Genomic DNA, 27,975 nt, shown 5'->3' on the forward strand with positions numbered 1-27,975 from the left:
GAGGGGCACACACTCCCTGTTGCATCCTTAGGGCGGGCTCTGGCGACACTTGCGTTGTCTCCATGAAGGAAACTTGCGGTCTGTCAGGACACGCCTGCACCGTCGTTTTGGCTGCCTCCCCCTTCAGCACAGTCACTTTGGGGAGATGTTTCCCAGGAAAGCCACGAGAGCCCGTTCCGAAGATGGGCTATAAGAGATAAGGTGTAAGGTGAGGCAGTGCAGGGGTGACGGGCGGCTCTGCGTTCCACACCGCGCTGCGGGCACCGGCAGCAGCTGCGCTCCACAAAAGCCTCGGGCTTGATAATAAGATGATGCTTGTATATAATATATCCCTCAAAGTGTCCCGGCTAAAAACCAGGGGCTGCAGGGACGTGTAGCGCCGGTGCTCTGCGGGGAAGAAAGCGGGGAGCAGGGGATGGGGCAGGAGCGGGCCCGGCGGGGTCAGGGCAGAGAGGAGGAGGGTCCGGGGTCAGGGGGGGGAAGGCAGCTGTGAGGGGAGATCCCCCAGCTCCTGCACACCCGAGCCAAGGAGGAGGGTCCGGGGTCGGGGGGGGAAGGCAGCTCGGAGGGGAGATCCCCCAGCTCCTGCACACCCGAGCCAAGGAGGAGTTCTCGCATGGAAATCCAAGGAGGAGTTCTCGCATGGAAATCCTGTAACAGCGGCTGTGACTGTGCTCCCACCACGGGCAGACGGCATTGCCATTTTACATTATGTGTTACAGCAGTGGGATAGATTATATACTGCTGCTAGTGATTACTATATCAATACTATGCTTCTAAACAAATACTAGAGTGAAGTTTTTGTTTTAAAACACTTTCATGGATGAAAAGCCTCGGCTGTGGTGTGACTTGAAAGTTTCTGCTTCTCTCATCTCCCTTCCAACATTTCAGAGGAAAACCTGAGAGATGGAATAGAGAACTGTCCAATTGGAAAGACAAGGCATTTCACAGGGTGAGCAATTTTTATCTCAATTCATAAAGATGGCTTTAAAAAAGAGATGGAAAGATCATCTCAGGCTATTTTTGCTTTTTAATAATGTTGAAAAGCTTTTATTTAATCTGATTTTTTTGATGGTAATATGGGAATATATTTTTTTCCAGAGAGAGGAAAGAAACAGAAGAAATTCCAAAGGTAGTCTCAAGAGCCAGGGGGGTGAGTAGAAATAAGAGCAAGTTTCTTTAGACTATAGAGCGGCTTGGTTTTTTTAACTTTCACAGCAACAACATTAATAATTTACATATTTAACTTTTTCACTAATTTCTATCTATAAAAAGACCTTTGATGAAGACCCAGTATCTATCTATAAAAAAATTCTATCTATAAAAAAATTCTATCTATAAAAATTCTATATATAAAAAAATTCTATATATAAAATAAATTCTATCTATAAAAAAATTTAACTTTTTGGACTAATTTCTATCTATAAAAAGACCTTTGATGAAGACCCAGTATCTTTCCTTTTTGATTAGCCTTAACATTCACCAAGAATATTTTGTTTGTCTAGAGGAACCTTCCTTCAAAATTGTAAGAAAAAATATTGTGCCATCTTGATATTTTTAGGGTAAAAATGAAAACATAAGAATCAAAAATGTCTCATAGGACTTTTATTACAGGAGAAAGTTGTGAGTAGAGTATATGTGAAACTTACTGATGATAGTTTTTGTACTGCTTTAAAATTACCTGAAGCAATACCTCAAATTTAACACCACAAGCAGAACCAGAGCTCTGAATTTTACTCAGTTTCATATTCATTCAATGATGTCCCTCTGTCTCTGAGCAAGAAGCCATGAGGAGAGGGGAGTGCTGCTGTGGTGCCCTGTGATGTGGGAGTACAGGCACTGCCTCACTGGGAGGATAATGGCTTTGTGACCTGCCCAGGTGAGGTTAGCAAAGGTCAGCACTCAGTGACATGCTCCCCTCTGCAGCCACTGACCTGTGCTGCTCACCTCCTATTACAAGAAATAAAAGTTGTTCCATGTGTGTCTGAGGATAAAACCTAAAAGAGCCTGTTTTTTTCTTGCTGTGTGTCAAATCATTAAACTTTTATTTAGAAACCAGGTACTTTACTAGCTCATGTGAAACGAATTGGTCAGCCAATGTGTAATGATTTTGCCCTTTAATCTGGGAAAAACAAACAAATTAAAGCTGGCAGCAAGAGCTACCTTCCACTTACTGTGCAGTGGACTGTGATGTGCAAGAGCCATCAGCGCTGAGATAGATAAACAGCAAAACTTCCTTTTTACTGAGGAAATGCAAGCTGTCCAAGTGTCTAATTGAGTTACTGAGCCACTCCATGATTCCACTCTCTATGTGTGTGGCCTCTAACTGACAGGAAAAACACTTTATAATGCTTGTGTCAAAATATAACCTTTCCAGCAGAAGAACAGCACTATTTACACTTGGCTAAGGGAATGGATCTGCTTTATGGTCTTTTTTCTTTGCTGCAGGAGCTGACTGGTATGTATCCAAAGGGCTGAGTCAGTATTATACAGAGTTCCCCCTCAGCTTTCAAAACCTGTTGTTTTGTCATGGTTTGACCGTCTGGTCTGGTGCTCTGTAGGCCAACCCCAAACCAGTCTCTGGTCTGGGTACTCAAATGCTGCCCCTGTCGTCGCTCCCTCATAACTTTTCTTCGTCATAAAGTAAAAATAGAGAAAATTCAGATTTAGTATGTTTGTTGCCATGGCTTGTGGGCAGAAACAGAGGAAGCAAAAGGCCACCCTTCTTTTCCTTCCCTTTGTGCCTTTGTGTCTCACACATGGACTCATCTGACCCAAGGGAGGATCCTGTATTTCTGCAGCTCGGTGTTCCTAGGAAGGACTCTGATGATGAAAAAGTAAGTCCTCTTCTATAAGATATGGCAACTGTGGCAGTGACAACAAGGGTGGATCTACAAAATCTCAGAAGGAATGTTGGTGTGCCTGGAAAACCATCAGGCCAGCCGCCTCTACAGGAGGGTGTGGCTAGGTACAGCTCATCAGATGAAAATCACCTCAGGGTTCCCAGCTCTGGGAACCTCATCGGGATCCCTCCTGGGACAAGGCCTGAGTCTGCTCCCATGGCTTTCCTGCCCTCCTCCTTTCCCTCTGGCCCCATGTCCACTTGGTGGTGCAAAGGAAAACCAGACACAGGCAGTACTGGAGCCACAGGGCAGTTCAAGGGCAAGCCAGGGCAGACAACAGGCATGAGCACCAGCAGGTGAGCCTGAATGCAGCATGGATTGGAGCTCTTTCCTAAACCGCCAGGAGAATAAATATAATGTAAAGCCATTGTCAGAAACTGATATGTTAGAGGTTAATGACAAAACAATCAGCCACTTGTGGAGGCAGCAGGGTGCTTTACTGAGGCGGGGTTTGCACCCCTGGCCAAGGGGAGGAGGGAGGGTAAAGGGGCACCCAGCAGCAACTGTGGCTCATGTTGAGAAAAAGCCTGCTGTGAGACTGGATAGAAAAGGCAAATATTTACTCATAAGATCTAAGAAAAAGAATTAAGTAGAGATCAAAGCATAAGGGTCAGAAGCAAAACAATGTGAAAGCACAGTTTACTTTTATTCTTTATATTTGCAACATTCCCACAAAAAAAAAAAAAAGGTAGAAGAAAACTGCTATTGTTAGTCTGCAGCTAAAATGATTTAATAATGTCCTTGTTCTAGTCAGGACAGGGTTAATTTTTTGCAGTAGCTGGGAGGAGGCATGGCTAGGGCACTGAGGTTTTTCTGAGCCACCTCATGCCATTGCTGGGGGAAGTGACACTTTTTCAGGGAGAGGGCATTCCTTCATATTGAGAAATATAGTGTATTCTGTTACTGGGGCTTTTTTCCCCCATGTGAGTAGTTTCTTTTCTTATAATCTCTGTCATTAGTATTGTTGCTGTTTCTGCTCATTTTCTTATCTCATCTCTTTTTCTAGTAAATTGTTCTTACCTTAACCCATGACCTTTGCCTTTTGTGCTTCCAATTCTCAGTGCCACCCCAGTGAATTGGAAAGGGGAAGGGAGGAAGGGCAAAGGGGAATGGGTGTGTGGTTTTGGAGAGCCTTGGAGGGGACAGTAAATTGGAAGTACTATTTCTAAACCTGACAGATATTAATCCAGACCCAAAGAAGTTCAGTTCACGGTACCTGCCATGCTCAGGTATAAGCAATAGTCCTGAGCAGTCCATCCATCCCTGCTCTGTTCCCCCTAAGAGGGAGAATCATAAGGTTATTTGTATTGCAAAGCTGGTCATTCATTGTTCATCAGGCCTGGAAGAACAGTTTCCCACACAGCTGAAGATGGGGAATGAGGTTCCCACAAAGAGTTAATTCCGGTCTTCAGGGTCCTGGTCTGTAAGAGCTGAGAAGGAGCCATTGACTACAGAGTACTTTTAGGAGTCTGGTTAATTTATTCAAAGTCTTGAGGCTGATTGGAGCGTGTAAATAACTACAGTTTCTTCCATATGTATGTGCCCTCCTGCCAAATGGCAACCTATATGTAACTTATTTTGTTACTGTGGCTGTCACTGAGAAAAATGCCAAAAGCCTTGTGCCTCCTTCCTGGGCCAGAAATGAGCACATACACACTGATAACAGACAGTACAGCAATCTGGGAGAGTGTCTGAGACCTGTGACATGGAGTCCTGGTTTTCACTTTGGCAAAACCTCCGAGCCTGAGCTCTGCTTTAGGTGCCCAAATATTTAACTACGTGTTGGTCATTGCCCTTCCTGTTCAACTGGCTTTAATTACATGAATCCAGTAAAAAGATCATGGATCTGATAAGATTATCTCAAACTCATTTCTGTAGCTGGATTTGAGATGTTTTAAAAAGAAAAACTGTATTATTTCAATAGTTTTTGAACTGAAGAATTTTCTCCCTACCTCCCTACCTTTCCCAGGCCGATCCTCAGATATATATCTCCCATGAAACACTACCTCATGAGATGATTCCAGCTCTTTTCTTTGCTTTTCAGTTTGAAAATCCTTGTCAGTTGTTGAAATTCTGCTTTCTGAAATAACCTCCTGGCTTACAGCAATTCAGTGATTTCACCTCTTGCAGCCATGCTGACAGCTCAGAACATGCAGGCAAGCCCCTCTCCCCAGCCTGGCAGTGCTCACAGCCTAGTGGAACATCTCCTGCTGCTTCCTACCTCAGGGAAAGCAAAGGGCTCTTCAAGGCCTTTTGGGCTGATGTTTTGATCATATTGCTACAACTGTAGATGAGACTCTGTTTTGCTTTCAGTGGATCTTTGGGGGGGAGCTGAATTCTTGCAGAAAGAGCAAACACGTCACCATCTATTTTAGAAAAAGTCTCTAGCAATTTTATATTGCCAGAGAATTCAGTGCCAAGTACTGTCTGCTCTCCAGCTGTTATTGTGCTCAGTCCTAGGCTAAGGAGAATAATGCAAAAAAATGTAAAAGCAGGAGGGAGAGATGTGATTTTATCTGTTCTTGATTTTAACAATAATTAATAGTTAAATATTTAATATAAGAATTAATAACTGTCTACTTGAAATAAGGAATCCCTTCTGCTATTTTACAGAAGCAAAAGCCTTAATCTAAACAGAGCATAACTTTGGGGACATTTCTATCCAAATGCAACTCTGCATGAGAAACTGAAATAATATCTGGGTATGAATGTTGAAGTTTCGTCTTGCTTCTCAACATTGTGCTTATTTGGAGAAATTCTACTTAAAATACTCCCAGAGAATTTCTACTTACAGATGGGATTTGAGATGGAGCATAACAGTAAGTGATTTGGACAGACAGATCCCACTAATCCCATTATTCTGGTGCCAGACTTGTGGGCCTGGTTCAATGCCCCAGTGCTAGCCCAACTCAAAGACAAGATTTTAGGATGTGCATTCTCTACCAAAGCCAAAACACAATCATCAAAGGATACAATAAATGACAGGGACATTCTATGTGTTTCACTGAGAGAGGTTTTTTTTTAACTTTCAGAGACTGATTGTACAAATCACTTACTAGGATATTCCTTATAAATATTACTCCAGGCATAGCAAGAACAGTCATAGGCATTTCCTAGTTACTTACATAAGGAAGGCCGTCAACCCAAATAAAAAAATGTTAATTGAAGTTTCATATCTTACTTTAAAAAAACCCACAGGCTTCTGTGAGTCTCCTCACTGTCCAAATCAGAGAACAGTTTAATGTAGCAAATTTTGAAAGACCAGTTTTTAATTTGAATGCTAATCAGGAATTCTGATTTACTACAGAACTGAATAATAAAATTATTAGTTTTCTTCTCTTTGTATATAGATTAGATGACTAGATTTATATATTTCTGGAGCATATCTATATCATCTATATCTATCTATAGATACATATCACTATTTAGATGACTTTATGTTTACATTTCCATCATTCTACCATAAAGGGGCCTCCCAAAATCCCTGACATTTGTGAAAATTATTGACAAACATGGCAGCACATAGACAGAAAGTAAGTATTTTTATTGCAGATGTTTCTAGAAATCTTAACCAGGGAATATCAGTCTGCTATGCTGGATGCTTAACAGCTGCAAGACAAATGGCAAAACTCACTGGTGAATAATATCAATCACATAATTTTTGTTTAGAAGATCCATTACAGAGATGTAATGAAATTCCTCCTCCCTGCATAGTTTTTGATATACGTCTGCTTCTCTTTACCTGAAATAATGTCCTCAGTAGTTAAGGGACAATAAAAGCAAATGTCCTGCAGACGGTACTCCTGTACTGTCCAGTCCCTTGTGACATGCCTTCAGAGCAGTGAATCTGAAACCTACAAATCCATATCACCTACTTTATTGTATCGTGGAGTGCATTCCTTGCCTTGTGGTTGTGTCATAAAAAGGCTGTTTTCAAAAGGTCATCTGTATGTGACATCTAATTAGGGATTGTTCTCAAACTCCTTTGCTATACAAAAATTGAAAATGGTTGTAAATTGAATTGTCTGTAGGATAGACAGGTTTTGTTGGTATTAAAGAATTTTAATAAAATTAAGCTTAAGAAAATAGATAATCAAAAGCCATTCTATAATGATTGTACTATTTGACTGAAAAGAATCTAAAATCACAAGATTCTGTTAGATCTCAAACAAAAGTGATTATCTTGTTCAAAAGTAAATTCTGCTTTCAGTTATTTCAGTCTAAATATATAGGCAGTTGTTTACTGTAAATAAAAGATTTCAGCATTGTTGTTGGCTCGGAGAAAACTGTCCTTCATGTAAAAATTAGAGTTTTCTCACCAAAATAGGACATTTTTTACTCCACTCCATCTCTGAATTGATATTATACTCTATCTTAATTTTTATTTCGAATCTGTTCATGCTGGGCTGCCTCGTGCAGTTCTGTATAACTACTGCATCTGTGCCATCTTGTGGTCTGCACAAAACTTGTAATGGTTTTTACTTTGGGAATTAATCAGAAGTGCAACAGCTCGTCCTCAGCCACAGTCAAGTGGGGATGGCTCAAATGGCACCCCTCTAAGCAGAGATCCAATTGCTCTGCTAAGGACAGGATGCTTCACAGACAGACACATGCCCAAAACTATGTTTCAGGTCTGCAGGCTGCTGGTTGGCAGGCACAGAGCAAGGCATGCCGGGATGTCATTGTGGTAATGTCCAGAGATCTTTTCATCTTCAAATTGTGTTTATTTCCTACCTGGAGTTTCAGTAACTCATAGAAAAGGTATATATAACATTTTCTATAAGATCCTTCATTTTCCAGTGCAGAGGATTTATAACCAACCTCTGCCACTGCAATTCAGCTTCAGCTGTGGATCTGAATGTTGGCTAAAGTTCCTTATTGTGGGCTTGCTGCTCTTCTTGCCAGTCTTTTCCTTCTTTGCTTTTAGGAGCAGGAGGGTCCAAAAAGGGCCAGATAGATATGATTACAGTTTCACTTATGACCCCAGAGCTGAGGAATTGCTTGCTCTGATGTAGGACTGGCCTTTTAATCCCAGCATTAGCATACTGCTTTGAGAGCAGTCTCTTCCATTGAGAGATGAAGTGGTTTTATTTAACTGCCCTGCAATTTGGTATCCCTTTGGCTTATGTATGTCCAGCTGCAACCAACAAATGCCTTTTGACTGCTCATGTTTTCTTTTTCCTGCTGCAGGATGGTGGTGCTCCAGGTGGCCCTTCCATATTTTTAGTAGCTGCTGTTCTAAAATTGCATATGCTTTTTTTCCCCTTTACTGAGAGACAACCCTGCTTCCATCTAACTGTTCTCCTCTCTATTTTCCAGACTAAATATATTTATGGCCACTTTATTTCCATGTCTTGCTGTATCAGCTAAAAGTCCTTTTCCTTCCCTGAGGTTTGGTCTTGATAGCTTTACAGACAATAATTGTTTCTTCTTTCAGCTTTGATTCTGCTGAGCTAATTAAGTTAAACTTTTTAATGTTTCTCTCATTAAAAGAAGCAGTTAGCTCCTGCATCATGTCTGCTTCTGTGCACTGGTACTTATTTGCTTCTCTTTTTCAAAGTAAGGGACAAGGCTTTTATGCCACCTTCCAGAAACGGCTCACCAGGAAAATGTCATTAATATGTCCTGACCTCTTTGCTAAAATTAGTGCAGAATCACAGAATGGGTCAGGTTGGAAGGGACCACAGTTGGTCACCTGGTCCAATCTCCCTGCTCAAGTAGGGCCATCCCAGAGCACATGGCACTGGATGGCATCCAGATGGTTCTTGGAGAGTGAGGGAGACTCCACCACCTCTCTGGACAATCTGTTCCAGAAAGGTCACCTGCACAGTATAGAAATTCTTCTTCATACTCAGGTGGAACTTCCTGTGCATCGTTTTTGGCCTGTTGCTTCTTGTGCCCTGGCTTGGCCCCACTGAGAAGAGCCTGGCTTCATCCTCTTGACATCCTCCCTTTAGATACTGATAGATATTGATGAGGTCCCCTCTCAGTTGTCCCTTCTCAAGGCTGAACAGGCCCAACTCTCTCAGCTTTTCCTCATAAGTGAGGTGCTCCCATCCCCTCATCATCTTCATCCTCTGCTGGACCTGCTCCAGGAGCTCAGACAATATTTTTGTTTATTTGAAAATAAATTCCTGGTTCATTGTCTCCTCAAATGGTCCACTTGCAGTTTGCAACACAAATCTTATTGCAGGTCCAAGGGGCAGGATCTTACAACATATTTGATGAAAGATCACCACACTATTTTGATTCCATGCCCTAAAGTTCCCTAGATCCTCCTGAATGATATTGCAGCCTTCTGCTTTGTCACCTCATGCCAATATCAATTAAAAGTAACAAAGTAGATGAAAACTGTCTTTCTGTGTTTATTGTTTGTTTCTGCTCAGCACAGGAACTTGCTTTCTTAATGAGTTCGCAGATGACTTGGCAGTGCTGTCAATTGGACTTGAGTCCAAGTCCTCCAAATCTTGAGAAGATTTTGTGGTGTTTGTGCAGCCCTGAAAACTCTTCTGAAAGTGTCCGTGCTGAAGGGAAGTGGGAGGCATCCCCTTCCCTGCACTTGCTTGGTACTGAAGCCCTCCCTGGGGCATACACCTGCAGCCCAGGAGAGGATTTGCCCTGGAAGGAGGAAGGGAACTGCCTTGTAACACTGGCTGGGTAATGCAGCTCAGGTTCCAGGGCAGCACTGTGTTCATTTGCTGTGCAGCCCTGGAGCACCTGGCAGGAAAATCCCTCGGGAACATATCGGGTTCAGGGGGGAGTAACAGCATAAGTGCTGGTACAGAAAATGACTAACCCACCCCAAACCCACAAGAGTCTGTACTACTAACCTCCTTCCAGCATACAGAAGATTTTCAACAGAATCAGTTTGTCATCTGTCTTGTTCCAAACTTCATGCATTTTTCATTTTTTTTGTGAGCTCCTTTACCATTTATCTAGCAGATATGGTCCCAAGTGACAGCACATTAAATGTTTTCCTGGAGTTCAGATAGATGAGATCTGCATTTCCTATTCATATCTCTCAATCTCTCAGCACATCAAAGAAGCTTGGTCTGGCATGACCATTGGTAAACACAAGCTGCCTTTGATGTCATTTTCTATTAACTTCTGTGAGCCAAAATTATAAGAGATGTGCAGTGTTTCTAATCAGAATTCAGAGTTCCCATGAGTCTCATTTTTTATTTTTATTTTTGTTCCCTTCACAGTTTCTTATACATTCATGAGTAGCAATGCAAGTGTAAATAAGTATACATATCATGTTCCTGAAAAGCGGGAGATCAACAGCTGAGATTGCTGAACTTCATTAATCTACAGATCAGGTGCAGCACAAGTTACAGCCTTCAGAAATGCTGCTTCTCTGGAGACGTCAGGACAGGAATAGCTCCTGCAAAGGGTCCAGACCTAGAGCTCTCCCCTGCTCAGCTGGATGGCTTGGGCACAGCCATGGGCTGTCCTCTGGCCATGGGGACAAGTGCTCTGCACACCGAGGGCCCTGCTATGGAGTCAGAAGAGCATGGGGCTCTAAGGTTTTAATTTTCAGTACCTGACTCTTGTCTTAACTTTCATGGATCTGCTATTTTTCTCTTCTCATCTGGTGCAATTTTGCTGTAAAAAGCACACAAAATCCTAAAGGTTTTCACCTTTTAGCAAAATGAACCAAGCTGCCAGCACACTCTGGTTTCCCCTTTGAACACAGATCTGCCAGGAGACAAACACTCCTCCTTCATTTTAGATTTTATTTTTTACACTACAGCCTAATACTATATAACCAAAAGCTTTAGGCCATTTTCTCCAGTCTCTCTGAATTAAAGTGCTACAACAGTATATTTTCAGCAAACATGCCTTCTGATGGCTCTAAACCAGAATTAGTTGAATAGAGTAATATTTGAATAATCTTTCCAACTTTCCACATTAAAGTATTTGCTCAGAACTAAAAAATAAATTATCAAAGATGTTTGTGAATAATGATTTGACAGAAGTTTTAAAACATAAAAATGACATTGACAAATATTCTTCCTTAATATGTAAAAGGGACAGAAAATATATGTGACTCTTTTTAGAAAACTGAGTTTATATTATTTATATTTTGGAGAATAAGCCTGATGCTTATATTAATTTTAACTCATTTTGAACTTATCACATTTAGATAAAAATCAAAATTGTCATATGATGAAACAGCATCAAGGTGGTTTTTATAACATTCTTCAATAACATTCTTCCTTGGTTTATTTGCATTGTCATTGCCAGTGAGTTTCTGACATGGAACACTTCAGAAATTCTGAAACTTGCCTAAAAGTCATTAAAACTAGAGATTTAAAGCTGTGCAAAGCTAGTCTCCTATTTCCCTCTGCATGATATTCAGCAATTTTGTCTAGTATTTAGAAAGCTGCAGTGCATGGAAAGAGGTTTACCAGTCACATCTGGCCCCCATCTTATCTTCTTTCCCTCCATTTTGTATTTCAATGTAATTCCTAAAATTCAAAGGGGGTGAACAGGTTAAATGAGAGCAGCGGAAATAAAATGCATGCATGTACAAACTCCATCTGCACAAAGAGCATTGCCCACACTAAGCCTTTCTCATGGATAAGAATTTGGGAATTAACAAGGGTTAGTAGCATTTGTTGTGTATTTGATTAAACCATGGAAGCTATTAACAGGATGATGCCCAAAGATACCTACTAATGGGCTATCAATTCCTACAAGCCACAAATTAAAGCAGAGAAAGTGCTTAGAGAGAGAGAGAGAGACATGGGCAGTGTTTGCAGAAGCTGGCACTGTCTGTTGAACACTCCTGTCTGCTGAATAGCACTCTGTGTTTCACTGCAGCATCTTTAACAACTCAAAGCTGTTAGCTCTTGATTCTGTTTCTTAAGGTAGAAAGTAATTTATTTTCAGAAGAGATTACAAGGAGGTAGCTTTAATTTTGATGAGTTTGAGATGAAATCCTGTGGTGGATACAATGCATAAAAAATTAAAAATACAGCAGATTCCATAAATTCCCCATTTGTCTTTGATTTGTCAATATGATTATTCTTAGGCAATTCCAGTTTCTTGACTGAGCGAGGATTTAAAGTCTGAAACCTTTGTAGAGAGAATAACATTTATGGAGATGTGTAGCAGATGTAATTTTCCCCTTCTATTATTATTTTTGTAAATATTCACAGGAACCCAGCTGAGGTCTCTTTTTATCTCTAAGAGACAAGATCTTCATAGCCCCAGGGGCTTGGTCCAGAGTAGTCTTTCTCTGCAGTTGCCTCTGCAGTCATGTTATTCCCATGCCAGCTTCCTTCCCACAAACCTTCTTGCTTTGCACCTTGCAAAGCACTGGATGGTCCGTCCTGGTCCTGGCTATCCTGCCTCCCCGCTCAGCAGACACAAATGGGGAACAGGAGTCTGCCTGTCCTAGGAGGTGGCATGCACTAGAGCAAAATCAGTGCTGAATTTAAGGATAGCTGGTGGATGAGTTATGTAAATTCTCCCTCCCTGATTTGCAGCTCACACTCAAACAGTCTGCATTGCTCTCCTAGCTTCTTGCACGTGGCAATAAAGTGGGTATTTATGACAGAGTCCTCGACTCAGCATAGCCTTAATTAACAGCTAAGATTTACCAGCCTTACTTGCTTTGTGTTGCCAACAATGAGGAACGCAAGGCAGTTAAACAGTAAACAGAAGTATTTATCAGATGGATCTCACTTGAAAAGGAAGCAAGTTATGTGTAAGACATGTCAAAGACACTAAAGCAGCCCTTAGTAAAGGAACATTACCACAGCCCGCTGCAGCCTGGGAATAACTCTTCAGCCAACTCTGTACTATCTGAAGAAGGGGCAAAAGTACATCTGCAGAAGACCGAGGACCTAGAGAGGCTGTAGTCAGATCTTGTCTCACTGACCTGGTGAGGTTCCTGAGCTGCACAGAGTGTGTGCACCCTCTTCTCCTCCCACATGGGCAATATTTGCTGCACAGGTGACATCTGCCCAGAATGTGCAGGTCTCCTCATTAAAACCCCGGAGCACCTCAGCCCCTGCTGCTTCTCGTGCTGTCCTTTGGGGGAAAGCCACGCCGCCTGCAGTGTGCACACTGTCTAATTACACCTCCTTGCCAAAGGTCAGATTTTCATATGTGTACTCAGTAATAAAAGCGTGCTAATCTCTGGCAAATAAGCCTTGATTCTCGTATTGGTATTTGTTTTACATTTTTTTTCCGTCCTTCAGAACGTTTGTTGCTTTTAGAATCAACCAAAACCAGCCTGACAAATATTTGTCAGTAGTTACCTCTGACAGTTTCCTACTCAAATCTTTTGCTTCAGCTCCCTTTGGCCCTGCTGTGTCCTGCCTGTCTTGCAAGCTGAGCATTATTTTTTAGTTCTTTTCTTTGTGTTCGTGAAAATGGGCTTCCAGCTAAAGCAAATCTCCATCCACTTCAATTGTAAAAGCAGGCAGGGAAATTACACAACAGGTCTGCAATGCGACTCCATCCTCCCTCTAATTCCCTATTAACCTCAAGAGAACCAATTAATTTTTTTACCATGCTTCAAGTACATCCATTCTTTGGAAAGCTTTTTCTTGTTAATTGAGATACTGTCTATGTATTTTTCAACTTCAGGCCTTACTCCTCCCTCTTAATTTTTTTAGATAAGCTTCTTTTCTTAATCTACCCATTCACTCTGATCACCTCTTTAAAAGCAGAAGGGCCTCATTTAGCCAGCACTCACATCCAATATGAAAAACTAGATTAAAGCTGGGGTGTGCTGTAGGTGTATAGCACTTACCAATATAGTTTGATATCAATATTTAACCCTTAGGCAACTTTCCATCTGTAAAATACATTAAGCTGTAATGCCTGTCTTGTAATACACTTTTGTACTGACAGATGGAGTAAGAGACTCATGCCTGGAAACTGTGGTAGTGGTAGTGGTAGTGGTAGTGGTAGTGGTAGTGGTAGTGGTAGTGGTAGTGGTAGTGGTGCAAGAGTCTGTCCAGCATTTGTACAATCGTGTCAGATGAACAGAGTATAGAAAACAAAGGATAAAATTAAAAAGGTAAGAAATTTAAAAAGGTAAGAAATTTATTTGAATTTCTCCTTTGGGAAATGAAGCTTCATTAAAAACTAAACTACCTGAAAAATGCACTGCTTTTCATGAATTTCTATGATGAAAAGAATTGAAAAGCATTTTAACAATGTCAGTGTGATTAATTTGGATCCTTTTCAGAATAAATTTTTTCATGATTGAAACTGAAACCTCTTTACTAGGTAATTATCTTAGGGTAATGCATTTCAAATTTCCTGAAACAGCATCTCTTCTAGAAACTGTCTTTTAAGAAACTATAAAAAGTTGATTTTCTTCTCATTCAGAATGAGCACAATTTTCAAGGAGTCAGAACTTCCCTACATATTATAACTGGAGTGATGTTATAACAAAAGTAATTTGAGAGTCTCAGTAGATATGATGGGAAAATTTAGAAATTAATTCCAAGGATTATGAATTAGTACCTACGTGCTCCCATCACCTCTGCACATGTAAAATTTTGTGGGAAAGCTAGTGCCACGTTTTTTGTTCTGTGTCTTTCCAGAAGAAAAGCCAAGTGCTCTTGATCTCTCCCTGATGATCTCTCCATCATCTTGCTGATGTCTTAATACTGATGTCAGTGTAGACCTATATTATTGTAAATGCTGATTGAACCTGACTGTGTCACCATGTTTAATGCTGGTGACCTTCAGGCTACCTCACAGAAATGCTGGTGTAAAATGCTAAATATGTACCACTGGAATACATTACTGGGACACACATCAGAGCTAGGTACTTCATTATTAATCTTACAACCCATGAGTCACTGCCATCATGAATATTGCCACCAGTCAAACCTTCTGCCCCTGGAAATCTGCTGATTCTGGGAACTTTACTAGCAGGTCATGGGACAGAGTAAAACACTGGCTAGTTCTGCTGCCTATACAGTTTTAACAAATGAGGTTAAAGCTTTGCTTTGTTTCCAAAATAAGCAAATTCAAGCAAGCCTATAGAGAAGAAGGGTGTGATTAGTTGCTGATGATACTTGCACAAATTTCAGTTGTGTTAGCACATCTCCATTTACACTACAGCCACAGGTTTAGACAATTACCTTTTAATTATCAAGATGGTAACTGTTTATTAATTTTCATTATATATCAATTAACAGTAATAATGGGAACTGAGTTCTTATTGGAGATTGTCTCTAACTCAGTGATCCTTTCCTTCTGCTCACTTTACTGAGAATGTAACGCACATGAGAAAACAACAGCATAATGGAGAGTGCTGCCTATGAAATTGTCCCAAGCTAGCCAAATTGTTTGGTAGCTGTAGTGGTTTCAAACTTATAGGTCTAAATGCAAGTTTTTGCTTTGATTTTGTACTTCAGAAATAGGAATCAGAGGTATCCTTGGTACTTATGAAGTGGGTTTCCCTAATAAACTCTTTCTTCTCTTTTCCTCTTCTTCCTTCCCCCTTCCTTTCCCCAGGTTCCACTGACAAGTCCTTTGTCTACTTAGAAGATACTAGAAGAAGATTAATCTAACTAGTACTCATTAACAGCTCCATCTTTAGTTTGAAGGATGAAAGTGTTTCTTGATTGGGTAAGGAAGTGAGTATGAAGAAAGATCTTTGCATACAGAAGAAAGGGTCTGAGGTTGGAACTGGGATAACCTCTACACCCAGCTACAAAAATGGCTGCATGTGCTGGTTTGGAAAAGTTAGCTTCAAAACTAGAGGGATGGGATTTCAATTCATCAGCAAAACCCCTTGGAGTTAAGTCACTGCATTTTTGAAATACTGAAATTTAGCAGAGGATGAGTTTGGCAGCTGTACAAACTTAAAAGAAAAGAACAAAAGAATTTATACTTCCTTGTTGTACAGACAATTTTGCCATCAAAGCAGGCAAGAGATTTTGATTCCTCTCTTTACTTCCCTTTTGTGTGTATCTTGCAGGAACTAAAGTTTATAGTCTCTCAAACTGTACATCAACGCTGAAAAAAACCCCTATGGATTGGATGGTTTGGCAGAGGTTCTGAAAAAAAACATCAGTGGAAAGGAATTTGATGCACATTTGTTGGCATAGCAGTGAATATGAACAGAATTATGCATAGAAATATCCTCTGTGAACAGGGAAACAGCATTAAGACACTCTGTTTCCTTCAGGACTTCATACTTAATCAGGGGCAAAATTACGGAAATATTAATTTTCTCCTTTGCTAAGGTTATGAGCAGGGTGCAGCAATCCTTACCTTGTGGCACTCTTGTGAGACATATTCTTCCCACCATTTCTGACTAAGCAGCTCCTGAATTCTCTCCTGTTTGTGGTCTCAAAATTCTGATCTCTTGTAGGCTTTAGGTGTACTTAGAAATTATAAACACATTATAAATACATGCTGAGTATTCTGAGTATTTCTCAATAGAGAAAAGCCCACTCTCTTGTATTTTTCTCCATGGCTTCCCTTTCCAATGCCCTCTAGCATAAAGAATAAAGCTTAGTAATTTATTTTTGGCAAGCAGCAAAGGGAACATTCCAAGTGCTGAATAACCTGAACTAATCAGATTATTTTAAGTATAAATGGCAAGAGAATCTAAAACACAGCACTTCTTTTATTGGATGGCTGTATTTGCATTGCTCTTTCTATTAGGCTCTTCAGCTCTAAGTATTCCTATTGCCTTTTCCTTGAGTCCCTGGGCCTCAAGCTGGCTGTTTAAAGCTATACAGGTTATAAAGAGCTATAATTTTGCTAAATTATATCCACTTAAAGGGGGTAAACTTGCTAAGAAATACCTGGAGATGGGCAAAAGACAGATAGTTTTCATCAAGGTCTCACTCTTGGCCAAAATCTCTCTGGGTAATGCAATTAGAGTTGCTAATTCCTGAGAGTTTCCCAAGAGGGAACCTGGCCTAATTCAGGAGCTGACGGAGCTGCACCCGCAGAGCCAAGTGGGAGGGAGTCTCACCTGCTGCAGTGTGTGCATCCATCCAACTGCCTGCCTGAAACCAGCACAGAGCTGGGCCCATGCAGGGTACTGTAATCTGTGCAATTTGCACTTCTTTCTCTGGAGTTATTTGCATTTTCCTTTTCCTGAGCTAAGGGAAATCACAATGGACATATTTTCAGTGGTCTCAGAAGAGACTCCCACTCCCATGTCGCTGGGCAGTGAGAGTTCCATAAAGGATGAGTATTTTACAGGATCCTGGGCTCATTTTGTATATCATACAGATAAAACCAACAGTTTATTATAAAGGGCTAAGATTAATAGTATGCTCTCTAGGAAAATCTGATTGTCATGCTGGTATTCTGAACATGAGACAAGGACAGACAATATACATTATTACGGGGTCATTATGGCCCTAAGCAGATTAGTTTCACTTTGAATCTCTCTTAAAAGATACGTGGCATCTTTAGATTGACTGGCTTGTAACATTTTTAAAGGAGCCTTACTGCATGCTGAAGAGAGCTGCCAAAGAGATGTCCTTCAAATATGTCTTTTGATTTTTGTTCAATTGTTAAACAAATGTTTTTCCAGAAGCTGGCCTGTGTTGGCTGCCTAATAAATGTTCAGGAAGTAAAAAAAAGAAGATTTTTCTGATTTATTTTTAACCTTTTTCATTCCTTAATTAAAATATTAATAATGATACCGTCCTTATTTTCTTTAATTTTTTTTTTTATAATTTTTTGGTTACCTAGGTTGAAAAGTGATGTCTGAAGTAAGCACCAGGAATAATCCCTTTGTGGCAGCTCCCCTTTCCTGAAGCTGCATAAGCCATACAGACTCTCTTTCACATACTAGTTTTGGTCTCCTCTGCACTTAAACAGGACTGTTTCAGTTCTGCAGAAGCAGAACTGCTTCAGTTCAGAAGCCTGATAAGATTATTTCCTTTACAGGGGCTTCTTCTGTCTTAAAGTCATGTTCATTCTTTTAATTTTGAATTATGCTGCTGCAGAAATATAGGAAATAAAAAATAACCACTGTGGTAGCAATATTACCCATGTTAGTACAGTGTATGTTTAAGTTTAATTCCAAAAAATCTGAAAATGGAGGATCATGTTTATGTGATAATCTGTATCTTAAAGCAGAGGACTTAATGCTGTAGTGGCCATATATGCCAAAAATGAGGAAGAGCCAAAAAATTTACCCATGTCCTGAGTTCCCCTAAAAGCAAAGATGTGTTAGAGACAGGCTGCTTGCCTTCCCTCAGTGTGGTTCTCCTCTCCCCTCTCCTCCCCTCCTCTCTCTTCCCCTATTCTCTTGCTATGGTTTCCTCTTGCTTGAGCTCTGAGAAAAGAAATCTCTTGGCTGTGTAGTTTGTCCCCCCAGCTGACCAATTTTCTCTTCTTTTGCCCTCATGCTAAGGGCAGAGATGCTGTTGCAGACACAGTGGAGATGTCTTGCAGATCCCTGTGCTGCATCTACAAGTATTTGCCACCAGCAGAGCAATTCCATCACTCTCCCCCAGGACAGCAGGCACGGCAGACCCTGTGGCCACACTGATCATTTCCCTCCTGTTGTGTTGCTTTGAAATCACAGCTTCCCTCTTCAACTTTGTTTCCAGACCACAGAGATGGTTACAGTCTGTGGGAGGGCAGGAAACATGGGGAAATATTCTGGGGCTTTTTATATGTACTTTGTTCTGAACTAAATGCTGAGATGAAGAGGATCAGTTCAGCATCCACTCAAATGTGCTGTACATCCACCACCAGCCACAGGTGACCTGCTCCAGACTCATCTTAACAAACTACTTCGAACCAGCTGGTTTTACGTTAACAAAAGGAAATACAGGCTAAATATGTGAATCTACTTTCTTAGGAGTTCTGGGTGAGCTGTGAATCCCACAGCTGTTTCCAGGGGTGGCAAGCACAGCCTTTTCACATTCCCAAAGAAAGGAGAGCTTCCTGTGCTCTGAAAATAACCTCATCAAAATTTTTCACATCAAAGCATATCATAAAGATACTGGGTGCTTTTGTTAAAAAAAAAAAAAAAAAAAAAAAAAAAAAAAAAAAAAAAAGGAAAAATAGAACACTTCTCTTTAAAGCTCTCCTTTTGCTGAAGTTTCTCTCTCCTGTGTGCTTCTGCTTCCTTGGGACTTGTCATTATTTCCCACCATCAATCAATCATACTCCCCAGTGAATCAGCTCATCTACTCAATCTTCACCTCCCTGCAATTTCCCAATGAGGTTAGAAACAGCAAATTGCTGTAATGTTAAGTAATAAACCCCAACCTTTTTATGACTTGGCTGTTGCATATTTTTCTCTAGTGGATACCAATAAAATAGAAAGAGCTCCCTTGAGCAGCACATCTGAGAAGCTGGAATGCTTTTAAGTGCGACAGGTTAGAAGAGGGCTTCAGAGACAATGTCTGGTACTCTCTAAAATGAACTCCTTGAGGAAATCCTAAATAATTCTGCATAATTAGAAACCTTGTAATTGGATGCAGAAGAGTTACAACTACTTTATCACCTCTGTTGAAGCAGCCTTCTATTATACTGAAGGCTAAGTAAGCCTGACTGCTTCTGTGTCTCCTATTCTGCATATGCAAAATCTCTGATGCCAAAGAGGATAATTTCTTCTACAGCTACTGTAATGTCCTATTGAATCAGATCAAGTTTTCAGTTATGTAACTACTTGTGGTATAGAATTTATTAATCTCCCTCCTCCAGTTTGTTACCTGTTTAGAGAAATAATTCCTAATGATGGGACAATAACCTGAAGAAGAGGCAGGGAGGGGAGACAGGTAACATGGCCCTTAACCTTCTCCTAGTCCATCCTTCTTTAGGCTCTTCCAGCATGCACATGGATTCAGACACAGTGTATGAAGCCCCACACACAACACAGTCCCCAGATCTAGATAAGGGTTGGATCCAGCCCTGTTTGTGTTTGCTGTCCACAAACATGATGATCATGGTATATGTACTGAGCCAGAAAATATATTTTGAGAAATTTGTAGCAGAGAAATGAGGAAGAAATGTACTCAAAGTAAAAATATATTCTGATTAAATATTTTCTGTATGCTATCTGAAAGATACGACATTGCAAGTAAAGTCTTCTGAGAACATGAAGAACATATATGGGAGTAGTCATCATGGACTTGCCAAAGGAAAATCCTGCCTGAGCAACTCCATTACCTTGAATAGACTCAATTTATAATTTCTGAAATAAAGTAATAACAACAAAGACGGGAAAGGGCTGCTTAAACTTAAATAAGTAAAGTGGTATTAAAAAATCAAGACAATAAAAAAAATGCTTTGTGGATTCCAAATGTCAGTGCAATTAACTCTTCCTCAATTTTGTGTGTCTCTAAAGGGTAAGTTTACAAAAAGCTTCCTTGTATCTCTTGAGAAGTGTCCTGGGTTAAGGTCAGTCCCTACTGGGATTGACTTTATCACAACAAACTATTTTTTTCATCAGATGTCTTAATTCTGAAGCAATCTTCAAAGGTATTGCCTAAGAAGTGTAATCTTCCTTCTGCCCAGCAAATGGAGGAGTGGAGGAGCAGTGACCAATGAAGTAACATGAGGCATCTGAAGGGCTGAAAGCTTAAAGTGCATGACAACTTTTAAAGAAAGGGGAAACTAGGAAACAATAGGGTGAAATCATAAAGACTAAAGCTGTTACAGAGACCCAAGATACACAATCTTTGCTCTCAACAGAAACTCAACACCTCACATGCAGTTTTCTTGCCAGTTTTCTGATTTCTTTAAAGAACTGCTTCATTAGACTGTTCACGAGATGAAAGAGAAAGAAAGAGAGAAAGAAAGAGAGAAAGAGAGAAAGAAAGAAAGAAAGAAAGAAAGAAAGAAAGAAAGAAAGAAAGAAAGAAAGAAAGAAAGAAAGAAAGAAAGAAAGAAAGAAAGAAAGAAAGAAAGAAAGAAAGAAAGAAAGAAAGAAAGAAAGAAAGAAAGAAAGAAAGAAAGAAAGAAAGAAAGAAAACATAGCTACTGCAAAACAAATCAACCACAAAAACATGAAAACCCCAAATAACTTTTTAATGTTATGGATTCAAATAAGAAAGATGTGATTTTTTTTTACACTTGTCAACCTCTGTTAGCATAATAACCATGCATAAGTGAGAAAGTAGTTTGTATTTGTAACAGTTTTCCCTGGAATTAGCCAATTAAATTACATTGCTATAGTTTAAACCCATCTGGAAATTAGGCACCACGCAGCCGCTCACTTGAAGCCCCTTCTCTCCCGTCAGCCCAGTGGAATGGGGAGGAGAATGAAAGTAAAGCTTGCAGGTTGCAATAAAAACAGTTTAATAACCAAAACCAAAGTAAAACACAGTAATAGTGGTAAATTATAGTAATCATGACAATAAAAAGGGAAGAACAACTGATGCACAGTACAATTGCTCACCCTTCAGTGATGTCAGATCCCCCTTCCTGAACCATGACTGGTCCCCCCTTCTGTGTAGCTCCCCCAGTTCATATACTGGGCATGATGTTCTCTGGTGTGGAATATCCCTTTGGTCAGTTCAAGTCACCTGGCTATGCTCCTTCCCATTTTCTTTTGTATACCTTGTCTCTGGCAGAGCATAAGACAAAAAATACCCAAACCCCAAAAAATCCCAACCCAACCAACCAAAAAAAAACCCTCACAAACCAACACTAAATGCCTCCTCCCCCCAAAAAAACCACCAAACAAACAAACACCCCACCAAACAAACAAACCACGAAATCCCAAACCAAAACCCCATTAACTAAATCAAAGTCCTTGACTTAGATAAACATAATTTAGCAAGAATCAAAACTGTGTTGTCAACACCATTCTCATTCCAAATCCAAAACACAGCACTGTAACAGCTTCTGAAAAGAAATTAATTCTATCCCAGCTAAAATCAGGACAGTTACCTATATTGAACCAAGTCTTCACAGTTTGGGATCTCTGCACATTGCATGTCAGTGCTCCTTAGGGACAGCAGGGGCAGTTTGTCCATGGATTCAGACTGGAGGTAATTTATGCCTCTGTCATTACTGGTGTGCATGTCTATCCTTTGAGGAGATCTTTCTAGATCTAGATGAAGGAAATTCCTAACATCTGATTTTGTGGGGCCATAAAGGCTTCTGGAATCCAGCAGTTCTCTTCTGGCACCTTAGATCAAGGTATGTGATACAGAAAAAGTCTGTAGCTTCACAGGCACTATATCCTTTTTCTTCCAATTGCAATAAGTCATTGTGGAATGGAAAGGGTCATACAGAGGTGCCATGGTCATGCCAGAGTCTTACTCCAGCCATGTTAATTCCTACAGAGCATATAGTGTGTCAGAGACTATCATCAAAGTCCACATATTGGGTGCACTTGGTTGCTTTCTGTACTGAAGGATAACATTAGCATCATGCACTGTAACTACTTGCTCATGTAGAGTCTACTGTACTACTTGCTCCAGAGTCTTACTCCAGCCATGTTAATTCCTACAGAGCATATAGTGTGTCAGAGACTATCATCAAAGTCCACATATTGGGTGCACTTGGTTGCTTTCTGTACTGAAGGATAACATTAGCATCATGCACTGTAACTACTTGCTCAAGTTAAATATCACATACAGTCAACTTCAAATGATTTTTGTCTTTTTATTTCTAGTCAAATAATTATTTTATGGAAATTTTTGTGCACTGTATAGGGGGTGAGGTAGAATTTACACTTTAAAATGCGTGAATTTCATAGCAAAACTTTTCAATAGTTCTGTATGTCTTGATAGATGTGAGACTAATCTGGAAGATCTTGATGCCTAAAGAAAATTAGGAATACTTCACATTAAGGCAAATTTTTGCTGGAGTGATGTGAAGTTTCATTCAAAATTCATTAAAAATTGTGCATAATAGCTCTTCAATATTTCCTTCGCTCTTAAATGATTCATCTATTATTTGACAAATATCAGTAACACACATAATGAAGAATTAAAGTAAATTTAAAAAAAAATCTTATTCAGTTATCCAGTTTCCAGTAAGGAATATTATGGTGGTGCTGCTCTAGGGACAGAATGGCCTCTCAGCTGGTCCTGGATTAGTACTGGTGCTTGCTGCCCATCTGACAGTAAAGTGATAAAGCAGCAACAGCTGATGAGGGGCATGAAGAAGGTAATTTGAAGAGATCTGCATGCCTGAAGCAACTGGTGTAACTGCTTGAAAATACACACCTGCTACTCCATGGCCATAGGCAGAATGCCAGGAAGAAGGCAGAGGAGGAAGGGAAACAGGGCTGAACCTCCCACTGTTATTGACTGGAAACAGAATAAAGAATGGTAAGTGTTACCACTGGGATCATACAGAATGTCAAAGCTAACAGCTTTCTAAACACAGAGCAGTATAACGTGTTTATATATTAAAAAATGTTTCATGAAGGAACACAAACAACATTGAAAGAGTGATTTCAGAATATGCTAATAAAATTGTGAAAAATAGGAAGAAAATTTTGGGAGCTCTTCCTGTTGCACAAACTTACTTTAAAAAATCATCTTTACATCTTTTAAAATTAAAAAAAAAAGTACCCATAAAAGTAGAAATATGTATAATAGGAAAAGAAATATCTGTTTTTTATCCCAGTTTTGGTACTAGTTTCCTGTATTTAACCCTTTTATTTGTGATCACAAGAAGTGTGAAGAAAGCAAACATTGTTCAGATGTTTTACAAACTAATTCAATGTTGTAGAAAGCTTTTATTGTGCTCTTTCAATGAAGAAGAAATTCTCTGGTCACGTCAGAGATATCATTCTACAAATGATATCAAGCCCCCCAAGATTTGAGTGGCTCAAGATTTGAATCAAACTTTGCAATTTGTTTTTTGGTTGTTTCCCAGTAGCTCTAGCTGGACAGTTATGATTAAGCAATTGCATTGTGAATGTTGTATGCTTGGCTAATCTTTTGTTTTAAGAAAAAAGGAAGACAATCCCAAGATGAATGGGCTGTCTGGATGAGAGCCACCAGGAGAAACGTCAGTAGAACTCAGCAGTAACCAGGAGAAAGGCAATTCTGGCTGTGACAGATTGGGACCATTGACTCATTGACCACCTACTTAAAGCAGATCCCAGACTCAACTGGAGGGAAGAACTGCACAGGCAGACTAATTAGCATGGGGAGCAAGAGATACAACTAATAGGAATTTGAGTTCTAATTAGTAAAATAAATATGTATTCTGTAACCAGTGAGTGCTGATGCCTTGGTTTGTTAAAATGCATAGTCTTGATAATAAGGGAGCCAGCCTTTTTGGGTTATCTCCCTACACTGCGCAAACCAGAATAAAAAACTGAAATACCTCAACTTGGTGTGTGAATTGGGCTGCATATCAGGGAATGAGGAGCACAACACAATGGTTTGCATCAACACTTCTGTTATTGTGGGAGCAGTAATGGGGAATGACTCCATTTTGAGAGCTTCTTCCTGAGCTTTGATATGCTGCTGATGTGTTTATTTTCTAAAGCAACACCTGGGTTTGCAGACTGTCTGTTTTGCCTGATGACTTGGAAAGCACTCTAGAGCAGATTCATTCAAAGGGACTATATGCTTGATTTACAGTACACATATTTTATAAAGGCAATTTTAAGTGCTTCAAGGGACAGCTGGAGGCAATATATCCAACATAAAATGCTTATACAGTGTTTTGAGAATGGAAAGTACACAAGAGCCAGACAGTTGAAAAAAAAAAATATTGTGCCCAGTGAAAACTGGTAAACTTGAAATTGTTATAATAAAGATTAAGAAGCAATGGTATAGGTGGCTCAAACCTCAAGACAAACACATTCAGAAACAAACTCTAAATCCAGGTAAAGAACTGAAGAAGGGATGAGCTATAGAGCTTATCCATGGAAATTTCTGTATGCCTTCAGGTTTTGTGAATGTCTTTGCCTGAAAATGTCTACCAGTGACATGTCTACCTTTCCTCTGTGTTTAATAATGTTGTATGCAACTATTTACAACACTCCTTTGGAGTTTATTGGCTGTAGAGAGAACAGTTTTGATGACAGTACCATCAAAGAGGGCAGACCACTATATCTACTTACATGACTAACACCTGTGTGCTGCTAAGTCTTTGAAAGATCAAGTTTGGAAACCTCCTTCTGATGTTATCTAATGATATCATTTGAACCAGGTTTACTAAATAACTTCAGTTTAAACACATGCTTTTGGGTATCAATATATGAGCATTTTTAGTCAGTCTCAAAGTCAATAAATAGTTTCAACACATCTAAATATTTTTCAACACAGCTATTTTTGTCTCTGTTGAACCTGCTAAGAGGTACCATTTGGAAATATTTGTTTTCAAAAGTCCAAAATACCATGCACCTGGACTCCTACTTGCCTAAGCTGTGTGCCCTATAATAGAGATCTGCTCTCTACACAGGCTTTATATTTAGCAAACACCCTAATCTTAATTACTGTGTGCAAGGCTGTCTCTTCCAGCATCACAGGTTCCTTCTTCCTGTTATGGAAAAGCTGCCCTCGAGTTCAGGAAAGGGTGCACAGATTCCATGGATGGAACACATTTGGGGTCAGAGGGAGCAGGCTCCTTCATGCACAGACCTAGTTCCTCTACCCTGTTTCTCATCCTTCTTCTGTATAACTCCCCTCAAGTATGACTAGAAAGCATTTTTATGTTTACAGCATCTCTTGTGACTGGAGGAGAGGAGGAACAGGACCAAAAAGAACACACAGCCCTTTTTCATGTGATTCCCTATCAAGACTAACATCCCTTAAGTCCTTTCAGCCCTCTCCATCTCATCTGATCATTCATTTATTTGTATTCTACATCTCTCTCCCCAGATGCTTGATACTGAGCACCTCTTACACGTTCCTGTGTGCCCACCAAGCCTGCTGAGGACTACTGAATGCTTCAAAAGAAAGACAGGACACTCCAAGCCTTGGGCAAAATCTTTGCTGCAAATTTAATGGATGGCTGTTATTGCAAATACATTGTGTCTCCGATCTCAGCTGCTGGAGTAGGGGTGCAGACACCAGAGCCAAGAAAAAACAGACAAGAAGTGGAGCTTCCAGTTCAGGAGGTGAGACCATTAAGAAGAGACTTTGCCAAGCCCAGTCATAATCTACATCTCCTTTAAACTACACAGTAGAGAAGAGCCAGGCTGTCTACTGAACTATGATTTTGGGGGCTTCTAGTTAAAATGCTCTTTTGCCTGGGGCTAGGGTCATAAGAGTCAGAATGGGAGGCAAATTAGGCTTAAAATCATGTTTTCACCAGTGTTTAATAAAAAATGTGAATGTTCTCTCAGAGGATGTTTGTAACTCATCAGTTAGCCTAGCTTGAAACTATGAATGATAAATAATTTAGTAGATATGCTACAAGGATTATAAACATGCAAAGTGATATAAACAGTGCCTGATATAGAGAAACATTCAGATGAGCTCTGCCTTTGATTTTGGAAGCTGAGATTTTTTTAAATCCTCATGCTTCTACAAAGGCATAAACCCCTGCTATGTTCAATGTCTGCCAGTACCATACTGTGGTTTCTTAAATAAAGAAATAACAACAAAGATGAAGAAGGACTGCTGAAGCTTTGCTCAGTAAAAACCAATTATAAGCCAAGAAAACACAAAGAAATTAATCCATAAGCTTTTTTTTTTTCTTCTGATCTAAGACTGCTGTAACTGATGGCCTGATTTATACCCTCAAACTTAAATACATTTGTTTATCCAAGCTACAAACTAGATTGTCTGCTTCAGAGCTGACTTGAAGCTAACCTTAAAGCTGCTTAATAAAGCTTAGTAATAAAACTCAGTAAAATGTTACTGTGTTATTAAAACAGTCTCTGCATCTTGGGTTATCCTTTCATGCTAAATACTTTTACAAAATCACTGAACCAAAAATATTAGGTGAAACTGACCTCCAATCCATAACCTGCTAGGACTGTACCCTTGCTGAGGAAAAAGTGAAAATGCAGGCTACTTTTCTGTGCTTTGCAACTTAGTGAAATATACCTTAAAAGCAAATATATGAAAGAGATAGATATATCTTTTACATATAGGATTGCAGATGTATTAAAGGGAATATGATAACTTGTTGAATATCAAACTATATTAAAAGACACAGATGTGTGGGAACTGATGAAAACATGACATTAAGGATGTGCTAGCATTTCCATTTACTTACAGCCCTCCCATTAAAAGTGCCCTGAGCATGGTATATATTTAGCTACAGTTCCTCTTTTAGTCACTTCAAAGTGGAGGAGAATCTGGGTGTAAACAGCCTCAATTAACGACTTGACCAAGAGAATTTCCTGTTTCTCAGATATGCTTTTCTCACTGCATTTTGTTTCATGATACCCAATATTCCTTTTGAAAATACACTTTCTAGATCTTAGTGCTCTCAAGAACTGCCTCAAGCATTCTCTTGCATGAAAATGAGGATTCCTAGTGGTCCTGGTGGAAGTAATTACTTGGTTAACATTTTGAGGTGCATCTAATGATTGCACTATGCAATTAAGGAGGACACGATTAATTTAATACTTGGACTTTTTCCATAGCATGCCATTTCCTAGGGCAACCAATGTTAGTCTAATCCTCAAGAGGAATTTTGCAACTTCCAAACTTCAGGCTATTCTGCATTACACCAATAGCCCCTGACTAAGGCATTTTTTGGGCAGTAAAGCAGTAATTTCAGGGAATGAAAAACTGGCAGAAGTTTTTTCTCCCAACCAAAGGATGTCCTTGTCCAAGGAAGAATTCCTTGTGAGTCTTTCAGATTAATTAGCCTAATTTTTCCATTGCTGCAACAGGTGAAGGCAACTGTAGATAGATCAAGTATGCAGCTGTGTTTTTGCCTTATGTATATGGAAAGGCTTCTCATTTCTTCTTTCTGGTCTAGGACACTCTAATGAATATCAAAAATCCTCACTTCCACTGAAATGGACTTGTTTTTGATGTGTCACTATTTACATAGCAAGTCATATTACAGTGATGCCTCAGAATTTTCTCTTCAATGAAATATTTCAGCACATTGCTTATTGTATTTAATTTTTATTCATGCCTTACATAGAGTTGAAATCAAATTGGCTTGAAATGTTTCTTGTAAAATCATTGTATAAACCATATTTCTTAAGTAGAAGCATGTCTGA

At 39.7% G+C, this 27,975-nt stretch overlaps 2 long non-coding RNA genes across 2 annotated transcripts; both read left to right on the forward strand.

Moving 5' to 3' along the window:
• LOC132075356 (uncharacterized) lies at positions 1–27,936 on the forward strand. Its single transcript, XR_009418771.1, has 4 exons — positions 1–208; positions 892–952; positions 1,102–1,153; positions 25,667–27,936. It is a non-coding gene; the product is annotated as an uncharacterized LOC132075356 (long non-coding RNA).
• On the forward strand, positions 23,028–24,166 carry LOC132075360 (uncharacterized). Its single transcript, XR_009418772.1, has 2 exons — positions 23,028–23,152; positions 23,781–24,166. It is a non-coding gene; the product is annotated as an uncharacterized LOC132075360 (long non-coding RNA).
• Positions 27,937–27,975: the final 39 nt, after the last annotated feature.

The sequence above is a fragment of the Ammospiza nelsoni genome, chromosome 1 (assembly GCF_027579445.1).
Source record: "Ammospiza nelsoni isolate bAmmNel1 chromosome 1, bAmmNel1.pri, whole genome shotgun sequence".
Taxonomy (NCBI): domain Eukaryota; kingdom Metazoa; phylum Chordata; class Aves; order Passeriformes; family Passerellidae; genus Ammospiza; species Ammospiza nelsoni.